The following is a 13,953-nucleotide window of genomic DNA, read 5'->3' as shown; positions in this document are numbered from 1 at the left end:
CCGTAATAAGTGGGAGAAGCATTACGTGTAGTCACACAATTTTTGAGGAAATTTTGTCTCATTTACGAGCTAACTTCTAGAAAATAGCTGATTTTCTTGGTTTTTCGTGTGTATTAGTCCATTAATCTGGCGCCTGAGAGCACCTAAAAATTTTATTCTGAAAAAACTTCACGAAGACCTCCGTAATCAGATGGAGAAGCATTGCGTAAAGCCACACAATTTTTGAGGGAATTTTGTCTCATTTACGAGCTAATTTTACAAAATAGCTGATTTTCTTTGTTTTTCGTGTGTATTAGTCCAGTAATCATGCGCCTGGGAGCACCTAAAAATTTTTTTCTGAAAAAACTTCACGAGGACCTCCGTAATAAGTGGGAGAAGCATTACGTATAGTCACACAATTTTTGAGGGAATTTTGTCGCATTTACGAGCTAACTTTTAGAAAGTAGCTCATTTTCTTGTTTTTTCGTGTGTATTAGTCCACTAAACTGGCGCCTGGGAGCACCTAAAATTTTTTTTCTGAAAAAACTTCACGAGGAACTCCATAATCAGTGGGAGAAGCATTACGTATAGTCACACAATTTTTGAGGGAATTTTGTCACATTTACGAGCTAACTTTTAGAAAATAGCTGATTTTCTTGGTTTTTCGTATGTATTAGTCCACTAATCTGACGCCTGGGAGCACCTAAAAATTTTTTGCTGAAAAAACTTCACCAGGACCTCTGTAATCAGTGGGAGAAGCATTACGTATAGTCACACAATTTTTGAGGGAATTTTGTCGCATTTACGAGCTAACTTTTAGAAAGTAGCTGATTTTCTTGGTTTTTCGTGTGTATTAGTCCACTAATCTGGCGCCTGGGAGCACCTAAAAATTTTTTTCTGAAAAAACTTCACGAGGACCTCCGTAATCAGTGGGAGAAGCATTACGTATAGTCACACAATTTTTGAGGGAATTTTGTCGCATTTACGAGCTAACTTTTAGAAAGTAGCTGATTTTCTTGGTTTTTTCGTGTATATTAATTAGTCCACTAATCTGGCGTCTGGGAGCACAAAAAAGATTTTTTCTGAAAAAACTTCACGAGGACCTCCGTAATCTGTGGGTGAAGCATTACGTATAGTCACACAATTTTTGAGGGAATTTTATTGCATTTACGAGCTAACTTTTAGAAAATAGCTGATTTTCTCGGTTTTTCGTGTGTATTAGTCCACTAATCTGGCGCCTGGGAGCACCTAAAATTTTTTTTCTGGAAAAACTTCACGATGACCTCCACAATCAGTGGGAGAAGCATTACGTATAGTCACACAATTTTTGAGGGAATTTTGTCGCATTTACGAGCTAACTTTTAGAAAATAGCTGATTTTCTTGGTTTTTCGTGTGTATTAGTCCACTAATCTGGCGCCTGGGTGCACCTAAAATTTTTTTTCTGAAAAAACTTCACGAGGACCTCCGTAATTAGTGGGAGAAGCATTACGTATAGTCACACAATTTTTGAGGGAATTTTGTCTCATTTACGAGCTAATTTTACAAATTAGCTGATTTTCTTGGTTTTTCGTGTGTATTAGTCCACTAATCTGGCGCCTGGGAGCACCTAAAATTTTTTTTCTGAAAAAACTTCACGAGGACCTCCGTAATCAGTGGCAGAAGCATTACGTATAGTCACACAATTTTTGAGGGAATTTTGTCGCATTTACGAGCTAACTTTTAGAAAGTAGCTGATTTTCTTGGTTTTTTCGTGTGTATTAATTAGTCCACTAATCTGGCGTCTGGGAGCACAAAAAAATTTTTTTTCCGAAAAACTTCACGAGGACCTCCGTAATCTGTGGGATAAGCAATACGTATAGTCACACAATTTTTGAGGGAATTTTATCGCATTTACGAGCTAACTTTTAGAAAATAGCTGATTTTCTCGGTTTTTCGTGTGTATTAGTCCACTAATCTGGCGCCTGGGAGCACCTAAAATTTTTTTTCTGAAAAAACATCACGAGGACCTCCGTAATCAGTGGGAGAAGCATTACGTATAGTCACACTATTTTTGAGGAAATTTTATCGCATTTACGAGCTAACTTTTAGAAAATAGCTGATTTTCTTGGTTTTTCGTGTGTATTAGTCCACTAATCTGGCGCCTGGGAGCACCTAAATTTTTTTTTCTGAAAAACTTCACGAGGACCTCCGTAATCAGTGGCAGAAGCATTACGTATAGTCACACAATTTTAAAGGGAACTTTGTCGCATTTACGAGCTAACTTTTAGAAAGTAGCTGATTTTCTTGGTTTTTCGTGTGTATTTGTCCATTAATTTGGCGCCTGGGAGCAATTAAAAATTTTTTTCTGAAAAAACTTCACGAGGACCTCTGTAATCAGTGGGAGAAGCATTACGTATAGTCACATAATTTTTTAGGGAATTTTATCGCATTTACGAGCTAACTTTTAAAAAATAGTTGATTTTCTTGGTTTTTCGTGTATATTAGTCCACTAATCTGGCGCCTGGGAGCACCTTAAAAAATTTTTCTGAAAAAACTTCACGAGTAGCTCCGTAATCAGTGGGAGAAGCATTACGTATAATCACACAATTTTTGAGGAAATTTTATCGCATTTACGAGCTAACTTTTAGAAAAAAGCTGATTTTCTTGGTTTTTCGTGTGTATTAGTCCACTAATCTGGCGCCTGGGAGCACGTAAAATTTTTTTTCTGAAAAAACTTCACGAGGACCTCCGTAATCAGTGGCAGAAGCATTACGTATAGTCACACAATTTTTGAGGGAATTTTGTCGCATTTACGAGCTAACTTTTTGATTTTCTTGGTTTTTCGTGTGTATTAGTCCACTAATCTGGCGCCTGGTTGCACCTAAAAAATTTTTTTTGAAAAAACTTAACGAGGACCTCCGTAATCAGTGGGAGAAGCATTACGTATAGTCACACAATTTTTGAGGAAATTTTATCGCATTTACGAGCTAACTTTTAGAAAATAGCTGATTTTTTTGGTTTTTCGTGTGTATAAGTCCACTAATCTGGCGCCTGGGAGCACCTAAAAAAATTTTTCTGAAAAAACTTCACGAGGACCTCCGTAATCAGTGGCAGAAGCATTACGTATAGTCACACAATTTTTGAGGGAATTTTGTCGCATTTACGAGCTAACTTTTAGAAAGTAGCTGATTTTCTTGGTTTTTCGTGTGTATTAGTCCACTAATCTGGCGCCTGGGAGCACCTAAAAAATTTTTTCTGAAAAAACTTCACGAGGACCTCCGTAATCAGTGGGAGAAGCATTACGTATAGTCACACAATTTTTGAGGAAATTTTGTCGCATTTACGAGCTAACTTTTAGAAAATAGCTGATTTTCTTGGTTTTTCGTGTGTATTAGTCCACTAATCTGGCGCCTGGGAGCACCTAAAAAATTTTTTCTGAAAAAACTTCACGAGGACCTCCGTAATCAGTGGGAGAAGCATTACGTATAGTCACACAATTTTTGTGGAAATTTTGTCGCATTTACGAGCTAACTTTTAGAAAAATTGCTGATTTTCTTTGTTTTTCGTATGTATTAGTCCACTAACTGGCGCCTAGGAGCACCAAGAAAAATTTTTCTGAAAAAAACTTCACGAGGACCTCTGTAATCAATGGGAGAAGCATTACGTATAGTCACACAATTTTTGAGGGAATTTGTCTCATTTACAAGTTAATTTTAGAAAATAGCTGATTTTCTTGGTTTTTCGTGTGTATTAGTCCACTGATCTGGCGCCTGGGAGCACCTAAAATTTTTTTTCTGAAAAACTTCACGAGGACCTCCGTAATCAGTGGTAGAAGCATTACGTATAGTCACACAATTTTTAAGGGAATTTTGTCGCATTTACGAGCTAACTTTTAGAAAGTAGCTGATTTTCTTGGTTTTTCGTGTGTATTAGTCCACTAATCTGGCGCCTGGGAGCACCTAAAATTTTTTTTCTGAAAAAACTTCACGAGGACCTCCGTAATCAGTGGTAGAAGCATTACGTATAGTCACACAATTTTTAAGGGAATTTTGTCGCATTTACGAGCTAACTTTTAGAAAGTAGCTGATTTTCTTGGTTTTTCGTGTGTATTAGTCCACTAATCTGGCGCCTGGGAGAAATTAAAAAATTTTTCCTGAAAAAACTTCACGAGGACCTCCGTAATCAGTGGGAGAAGCATTACGTATAGTCACACAATTTTTGAGGGAATTTTGTCGCATTTACGAGCTAACTTTTAGAAAGTAGCTGATTTTCTTGGTTTTTCGTGTGTATTAGGCCACTAATCTGGCGCCTGGGAGCACCTAAATTTTTTTTTCTGAAAAAATTTCACGAGGACCTCCGTAATCGTAATCAGTGGGAGAAGCATTACGGATAGTCACACAATTTTTTAGGGAATTTTGTCGCATTTACGAGCTAACTTTTAGAAAGTAGCTGATTTTCTTGGTTTTTCGTGTGTATTAGGCCACTAATCTGGCGCCTGGGAGCACCTAAATTTTTTTTTCTGAAAAAATTTCACGAGGACCTCCGTAATCGTAATCAGTGGGAGAAGCATTACGGATAGTCACACAATTTTTTAGGGAATTTTGTCGCATTTACGAGCTAACTTTTAGAAAGTAGCTGATTTTCTTGGTTTTTCGTGTGTATTAGGCCACTAATCTGGCGCCTGGGAGCACCTAAATTTTTTTTTCTGAAAAAATTTCACGAGGACCTCCGTAATCGTAATCAGTGGGAGAAGCATTACGGATAGTCACACAATTTTTTAGGGAATTTTGTCGCATTTACGAGCTAACTTTTAGAAAGTAGCTGATTTTCTTGGTTTTTCGTGTGTATTAGGCCACTAATCTGGCGCCTGGGAGCACCTAAATTTTTTTTTCTGAAAAAATTTCACGAGGACCTCCGTAATCGTAATCAGTGGGAGAAGCATTACGGATAGTCACACAATTTTTTAGGGAATTTTGTCGCATTTACGAGCTAACTTTTAGAAAGTAGCTGATTTTCTTGGTTTTTCGTGTGTATTAGGCCACTAATCTGGCGCCTGGGAGCACCTAAATTTTTTTTTCTGAAAAAATTTCACGAGGACCTCCGTAATCGTAATCAGTGGGAGAAGCATTACGGATAGTCACACAATTTTTTAGGGAATTTTGTCGCATTTACGAGCTAACTTTTAGAAAGTAGCTGATTTTCTTGGTTTTTCGTGTGTATTAGGCCACTAATCTGGCGCCTGGGAGCACCTAAATTTTTTTTTCTGAAAAAATTTCACGAGGACCTCCGTAATCGTAATCAGTGGGAGAAGCATTACGGATAGTCACACAATTTTTTAGGGAATTTTGTCGCATTTACGAGCTAACTTTTAGAAAGTAGCTGATTTTCTTGGTTTTTCGTGTGTATTAGGCCACTAATCTGGCGCCTGGGAGCACCTAAATTTTTTTTTCTGAAAAAATTTCACGAGGACCTCCGTAATCGTAATCAGTGGGAGAAGCATTACGGATAGTCACACAATTTTTTAGGGAATTTTGTCGCATTTACGAGCTAACTTTTAGAAAGTAGCTGATTTTCTTGGTTTTTCGTGTGTATTAGGCCACTAATCTGGCGCCTGGGAGCACCTAAATTTTTTTTTCTGAAAAAATTTCACGAGGACCTCCGTAATCGTAATCAGTGGGAGAAGCATTACGGATAGTCACACAATTTTTTAGGGAATTTTGTCGCATTTACGAGCTAACTTTTAGAAAGTAGCTGATTTTCTTGGTTTTTCGTGTGTATTAGGCCACTAATCTGGCGCCTGGGAGCACCTAAATTTTTTTTTCTGAAAAAATTTCACGAGGACCTCCGTAATCGTAATCAGTGGGAGAAGCATTACGGATAGTCACACAATTTTTTAGGGAATTTTGTCGCATTTACGAGCTAACTTTTAGAAAGTAGCTGATTTTCTTGGTTTTTCGTGTGTATTAGGCCACTAATCTGGCGCCTGGGAGCACCTAAATTTTTTTTTCTGAAAAAATTTCACGAGGACCTCCGTAATCGTAATCAGTGGGAGAAGCATTACGGATAGTCACACAATTTTTTAGGGAATTTTGTCGCATTTACGAGCTAACTTTTAGAAAGTAGCTGATTTTCTTGGTTTTTCGTGTGTATTAGGCCACTAATCTGGCGCCTGGGAGCACCTAAATTTTTTTTTCTGAAAAAATTTCACGAGGACCTCCGTAATCGTAATCAGTGGGAGAAGCATTACGGATAGTCACACAATTTTTTAGGGAATTTTGTCGCATTTACGAGCTAACTTTTAGAAAGTAGCTGATTTTCTTGGTTTTTCGTGTGTATTAGTCCACTAATCTGGCGCCTGGGAGCACCTAAATTTTTTTTTCTGAAAAAATTTCACGAGGACCTCCGTAATCGTAATCAGTGGGAGAAGCATTACGTATAGTCACACAATTTTTGAGGGAATTTTGTCGCATTTACGAGCTAACTTTTAGAAAGTAGCTGATTTTCTTGGTTTTTTCGTGTGTATTAATTAGTCCACTAATCTGGCGTCTGGGAGCACCAAAAAATTTTTTTTCCGAAAAACTTCACGAGGACCTCCGTAATCTGTGGGATAAGCAATACGTATAGTCACACAATTTTTGAGGGAATTTTATCCCATTTACGAGCTAACTTTTGGAAAATCGCTGATTTTCTTGGTTTTTCGTGTGTATTAGTCCACTAATCTGGCGCCTGGGAGCACCTAAAAAGTTTTTTCTGAAAAAACTTCACGAGGACCTCCATAATCAGTGGGAGAAGCATTACGTATAGTCACACAATTTTTGAGGGAATTTTGTCGCATTTACGAGCTACCTTTTAGAAAATAACTGATTTTCTTGGTTTTTCTTGTGTATTAGTCCACTAATTTGCCGCCTGGGAGCACCTAAAAAATTTTTTCTGAAAAAACTTCACGAGGACCTCCGTAATCAGTGGGAGAAGCATTACGTATAGTCACACAATTTTTGAGGGAATTTTGTCGCATTTACGAGCTAACTTTTAGAAAATAGCTGATTTTCTTGGTTTTTCGTGTGTATTAGTCCACTAATCTGGCGCCTAGGTACACCTAAAAAACTTTTTCTGATAAAACTTCACGAGGACCTCCGTAAGTGGGAGAAGCATTACGTATAGTCACACAATTTTTGAGGAAATTTTGTCGCATTTACGAGCTAACTTTTAGAAAATAGCTGATTTTCTTGGTTTTTCGTTTGTATTAGTCCATTAATCTAGCGCCTGAGAGCACCTAAAAATTTTATTCTGAAAAAACTTCACGAAGACCTCCGTAATCAGTTGGAGAAGCATTACGTAAAGCCACACAATTTTTGAGGGAATTTTGTCTCATTTACGAGCTGATTTTACAAAATAGCTGATTTTCTTGGTTTTTCGTGTGTATTAGTTCAGTAATCATGCGCCTGGGAGCACCTAAAATTTTTTTTCTGAAAAAACTTCACGAGGACCTCCGTAATAAGTGGGAGAAGCATTACGTATAGTCACACAATTTTTGAGGGAATTTTGTCGCATTTACGAGCTAACTTTTAGAAAGTAGCTGATTTTCTTGGTTTTTCGTGTGTATTAGTCCACTAATCTGGCGCCTGGGAGCACCTAAAAATTTTTTTCTGAAAAAACTTCACGAGGACCTCCGTAATCAGTGGGAGAAGCATTACGTATAGTCACACAATTTTTGAGGGAATTTTGTCGCATTTACGAGCTAACTTTTAGAAAATAGCTGATTTTCTTGGTTTTTCGTGTGTATTAGTCCACTAATCTGGCGCCTGGGAGCACCTAAAATTTTTTTTCTGAAAAAACTTCACGAGGACCTCCGTAATAAGTGGGAGAAGCATTACGTATAGTCACACAATTTTTGAGGGAATTTTGTCGCATTTACGAGCTAACTTTTAGAAAGTAGCTGATTTTCTTGTTTTTTGTGTGTATTAGTCCACTAAACTGGCGCCTGGGAGCACCTAAAATTTTTTTTCTGAAAAAACTTCACGAGGACCTCCATAATCAGTGGGAGAAGCATTACGTATAGTCACACAATTTTTGAGGGAATTTTGTCGCATTTACGAGCTAACTTTTAGAAAGTAGCTGATTTTCTTGGTTTTTCGTGTGTATTAGTCCACTAATCTGGCGCCTGGGAGCACCTAAAATTTTTTTTCTGAAAAAACTTCACGAGGACCTCCGTAATCAGTGGGAGAAGCATTACGTATAGTCACACAATTTTTGAGGGAATTTTGTCACATTTACGAGCTAACTTTTAGAAAATAGCTGATTTTCTTGGTTTTTTGTGTGTATTTGTCCACTAATCTGGCGCCTGGGAGCACCTAAACAATTTTTTCTGAAAAAACATCACGAGGACCTCCGTAATCAGTGGCAAAAGCATTACGTATAGTCACACAATTTTTGAGGGAATTTTGTCGCATTTACGAGCTAACTTTTAGAAAATAGCTGATTTTCTTGGTTTTTCGTGTGTATTAGTCCACTAATCTGGCGCCTGGGAAAACCTAAAAAATTTTTTCTGAAAAAACTTCACGAGGACCTCTGTAATCAGTCGGAGAAGCATTACGTATAGTCACACAATTTTTGAGGGAATTTTATCGCATTTACGAGCTAACTTTTAGAAAATAGTTGATTTTCTTGGTTTTTCGTGTATATTAGTCCACTAATCTGGCGCCTGGGAGCACCTAAAAAATTTTTTCTGAAAAAACTTCACGAGGACCTCCGTAATCAGTGGGAGAAGCATTACGTATAGTCACACAATTTTTGAGGGAATTTTGTCGCATTTACGAGCTAACTTTTAGAAAATAGCTGATTTTTTTGGTCTTTCGTGTGTATTAGTCCACTAATCTGGCGGCTGGGAGCACCTAAAAAAAATTTTATGAAAATTTCACGAGGACCTCTGTAATCAGTGGGAGAAGCATTGCGTATAGCCACACAATTTTTGAGGGAATTTTGTCGCATTTACGAGCTATGTTTTAGAAAATAGCTGATTTTCTTGGTTTTTCGTGTGTGTTAGTCCACTAATCTGGCGCCTGGGTACACCTAAAAAAAATTTTCTGAAAAAACTTCACGAGGACCTCCGTAATCAGTGGGAGAAGCATTACGTATAGTCACACAATTTTTGTGGAAATTTTGTCGCATTTNATAGAAAGTAGCTGATTTTCTTGTTTTTTCGTGTGTATTAGTCCACTAAACTGGCGCCTTGGAGCACCTAAAATTTTTTTTCTGAAAAAACTTCACGAGGACCTCCATAATCAGTGGGAGAAGCATTACGTATAGTCACACAATTTTTGAGGGAATTTTGTCACATTTACGAGCTAACTTTTAGAAAATAGCTGATTTTCTTGGTTTTTCATATTTATTAGTCCACTAATCTGACGCCTGGGAGCACCTAAAAATGTTTTGCTGAAAAAACTTCACTAGGACCTCTGTAATCAGTGGGAGAAGCATTACGTATAGTCACACAATTTTTGATGGAACTTTGTTGCATTTACGAGCTAACTTTTAGATAGAAGCTGATTTTCTTGGTTTTTTCGTGTGTATTAATTATTCCACTAATCTGGCGTCTGGGAGCACAAAAAAGATTTTTTCTGAAAAAACTTCACGAGGACCTCCGTAATCTGTGGGAGAAGCATTACGTATAGTCACACAATTTTTGAGGGAATTTTATCGCATTTACGAGCTAACTTTTAGAAAATAGCTGATTTTCTCCGTTTTTCGTGTGTATTAGTCCACTAATCTGGCGCCTGGGAGCACCTAAAATTTTTTTTCTGGAAAAACTTCACGATGACCTCCACAATCAGTGGGAGAAGCATTACGTATAGTCGCACAATTTTTGAGGGAATTTTGTCGCATTTACGAGCTAACTTTTGGAAAATAGCTGATTTTCTTGGTTTTTCGTGTGTATTAGTCTACTAATCTAGCGCCTGGATGCACCTAAAAATTTTTTTCTGAAAAAACTTCACGAGAACCTCCGTATTCAGTGGGAGAAGCATTACGTATAGTCACACAATTTTTGAGGGAATTTTGTCTCATTTACGAGCTAATTTTACAAATTAGCTGATTTTCTTGGTTTTTCGTGTGTATTAGTCCACTAATCTGGCGCCTGGGAGCACCTAATAATTTATTTCTGAAAAAACTTCACGAGGACCTCTGTAATCAGTGGGAGAAGCATTACGTGTAGTCACACAATTTTTAAGGGAATTTTATCGCATTTACGAGCTAACTTTTAGAAAATAGTTGATTTTCTTGGTTTTTCGTGTATATTAGTCCACTAATCTGGCGCCTGGGAGCACCTAATAATTTATTTCTGAAAAAACTTCACGAGGACCTCTGTAATCAGTGGGAGAAGCATTACGTGTAGTCACACAATTTTTAAGGGAATTTTATCGCATTTACGAGCTAACTTTTAGAAAATAGTTGATTTTCTTGGTTTTTCGTGTATATTAGTCCACTAATCTGGCGCCTGGGAGCACCTAATAATTTATTTCTGAAAAAACTTCACGAGGACCTCTGTAATCAGTGGGAGAAGCATTACGTGTAGTCACACAATTTTTAAGGGAATTTTATCGCATTTACGAGCTAACTTTTAGAAAATAGTTGATTTTCTTGGTTTTTCGTGTATATTAGTCCACTAATCTGGCGCCTGGGAGCACCTAATAATTTATTTCTGAAAAAACTTCACGAGGACCTCTGTAATCAGTGGGAGAAGCATTACGTGTAGTCACACAATTTTTAAGGGAATTTTATCGCATTTACGAGCTAACTTTTAGAAAATAGTTGATTTTCTTGGTTTTTCGTGTATATTAGTCCACTAATCTGGCGCCTGGGAGCACCTAATAATTTATTTCTGAAAAAACTTCACGAGGACCTCTGTAATCAGTGGGAGAAGCATTACGTGTAGTCACACAATTTTTAAGGGAATTTTATCGCATTTACGAGCTAACTTTTAGAAAATAGTTGATTTTCTTGGTTTTTCGTGTATATTAGTCCACTAATCTGGCGCCTGGGAGCACCTAATAATTTATTTCTGAAAAAACTTCACGAGGACCTCTGTAATCAGTGGGAGAAGCATTACGTGTAGTCACACAATTTTTAAGGGAATTTTATCGCATTTACGAGCTAACTTTTAGAAAATAGTTGATTTTCTTGGTTTTTCGTGTATATTAGTCCACTAATCTGGCGCCTGGGAGCACCTAATAATTTATTTCTGAAAAAACTTCACGAGGACCTCTGTAATCAGTGGGAGAAGCATTACGTGTAGTCACACAATTTTTAAGGGAATTTTATCGCATTTACGAGCTAACTTTTAGAAAATAGTTGATTTTCTTGGTTTTTCGTGTATATTAGTCCACTAATCTGGCGCCTGGGAGCACCTAATAATTTATTTCTGAAAAAACTTCACGAGGACCTCTGTAATCAGTGGGAGAAGCATTACGTGTAGTCACACAATTTTTAAGGGAATTTTATCGCATTTACGAGCTAACTTTTAGAAAATAGTTGATTTTCTTGGTTTTTCGTGTATATTAGTCCACTAATCTGGCGCCTGGGAGCACCTAATAATTTATTTCTGAAAAAACTTCACGAGGACCTCTGTAATCAGTGGGAGAAGCATTACGTGTAGTCACACAATTTTTAAGGGAATTTTATCGCATTTACGAGCTAACTTTTAGAAAATAGTTGATTTTCTTGGTTTTTCGTGTATATTAGTCCACTAATCTGGCGCCTGGGAGCACCTAATAATTTATTTCTGAAAAAACTTCACGAGGACCTCTGTAATCAGTGGGAGAAGCATTACGTGTAGTCACACAATTTTTAAGGGAATTTTATCGCATTTACGAGCTAACTTTTAGAAAATAGTTGATTTTCTTGGTTTTTCGTGTATATTAGTCCACTAATCTGGCGCCTGGGAGCACCTAATAATTTATTTCTGAAAAAACTTCACGAGGACCTCTGTAATCAGTGGGAGAAGCATTACGTGTAGTCACACAATTTTTAAGGGAATTTTATCGCATTTACGAGCTAACTTTTAGAAAATAGTTGATTTTCTTGGTTTTTCGTGTATATTAGTCCACTAATCTGGCGCCTGGGAGCACCTAATAATTTATTTCTGAAAAAACTTCACGAGGACCTCTGTAATCAGTGGGAGAAGCATTACGTGTAGTCACACAATTTTTAAGGGAATTTTATCGCATTTACGAGCTAACTTTTAGAAAATAGTTGATTTTCTTGGTTTTTCGTGTATATTAGTCCACTAATCTGGCGCCTGGGAGCACCTAATAATTTATTTCTGAAAAAACTTCACGAGGACCTCTGTAATCAGTGGGAGAAGCATTACGTATAGTCACACAATTTTTGAGGGAATTTTGTCTCATTTACGAGCTAATTTTACAAATTAGCTGATTTTCTTGGTTTTTCGTGTGTATTAGTCCACTAATCTGGCGCCTGGGAGCACCTAATAATTTATTTCTGAAAAAACTTCACGAGGACCTCTGTAATCAGTGGGAGAAGCATTACGTGTAGTCACACAATTTTTAAGGGAATTTTATCGCATTTACGAGCTAACTTTTAGAAAATAGTTGATTTTCTTGGTTTTTCGTGTATATTAGTCCACTAATCTGGCGCCTGGGAGCACCTTAAAAAAATTTTCTGAAAAAACTTCACAAGGACCTCCGTAATCAGTAGGAGAAGCATTACGTATAGTCACACAATTTTTGAGGAAATTTTATCGCATTTACGAGCTAACTTTTAGAAAATAGCTGATTTTCTTGGTTTTTCGTTTGTATTAGTCCACTAATCTGGCGCCTGGGAGCACGTAAAAAAATTTTTCTGAAAAAACTTCACGAGGACCTCCGTAATCAGTGGCAGAAGCATTATGTATAGTCACACGATTTTTGAGGGAATTTTGTCCCATTTACGAGCTAACTTTTTGATTTTCTTGGTTTTTCGTGTGTATTAGTCCACTAATCTGGCGCCTGGTTGCACCTAAAAATTTTTTTCTGAAAAAACTTCACGAGGACCTCCGTAATCAGTGGGAGAAGCATTACGTATAGTCACACAATTTTTGAGGAAATTTTATCGCATTTACGAGCTAACTTTTAGAAAATAGCTGATTTTCTTGGTTTTTCGTGTGTATTAGTCCACTAATCAGGCGCCTGGGAGCACCTAAAAAAATTTTTCTGAAAAAACATCACGAGGACCTCCGTAATCAGTGGCAAAAGCATTACGTATAGTCACACAATTTTTGAGGGAATTTTGTCGCATTTACGAGCTAACTTTTAGAAAGTAGCTGATTTTCTTGGTTTTTCGTGTGTATTAGTCCACTAATCTGGCGCCTGGGAAAACCTAAAAAATTTTTTCTGAAAAAACTTCACGAGGACCTCTGTAATCAGTCGGAGAAGCATTACGTATAGTCACACAATTTTTGAGGGAATTTTATCGCATTTACGAGTTAACTTTTAGAAAATAGTTGATTTTCTTGGTTTTTCGTGTATATTAGTCCACTAATCTGGCGCCTGGGAGCACCTAAAAAATTTTTTCTGAAAAAACTTCACGAGGACCTCCGTAATCAGTGGGAGAAGCATTACGTATAGTCACACAATTTTTGAGGGAATTTTGTCGCATTTACGAGCTAACTTTTAGAAAATAGCTGATTTTTTTGGTCTTTCGTGTGTATTAGTTCACTAATCTGGCGGCTGGGAGCACCTAAAAAAAATTTTATGAAAATTTCACGAGGACCTCTGTAATCAGTGGGAGAAGCATTGCGTATAGCCACACAATTTTTGAGGGAATTTTGTCGCATTTACGAGCTATGTTTTAGAAAATAGCTGATTTTCTTGGTTTTTCGTGTGTGTTAGTCCACTAATCTGGCGCCTGGGTACACCTAAAAAAAATTTTCTGAAAAAACTTCACGAGGACCTCCGTAATCAGTGGGAGAAGCATTACGTATAGTCACACAATTTTTGTGG

Source organism: Solanum pennellii, chromosome 5 (assembly GCF_001406875.1).
Source record: "Solanum pennellii chromosome 5, SPENNV200".
Classification (NCBI taxonomy): domain Eukaryota; kingdom Viridiplantae; phylum Streptophyta; class Magnoliopsida; order Solanales; family Solanaceae; genus Solanum; species Solanum pennellii.
The sequence above is the reverse complement of the archived record's forward strand: the minus strand, read 5'-3'. Positions refer to the sequence as shown.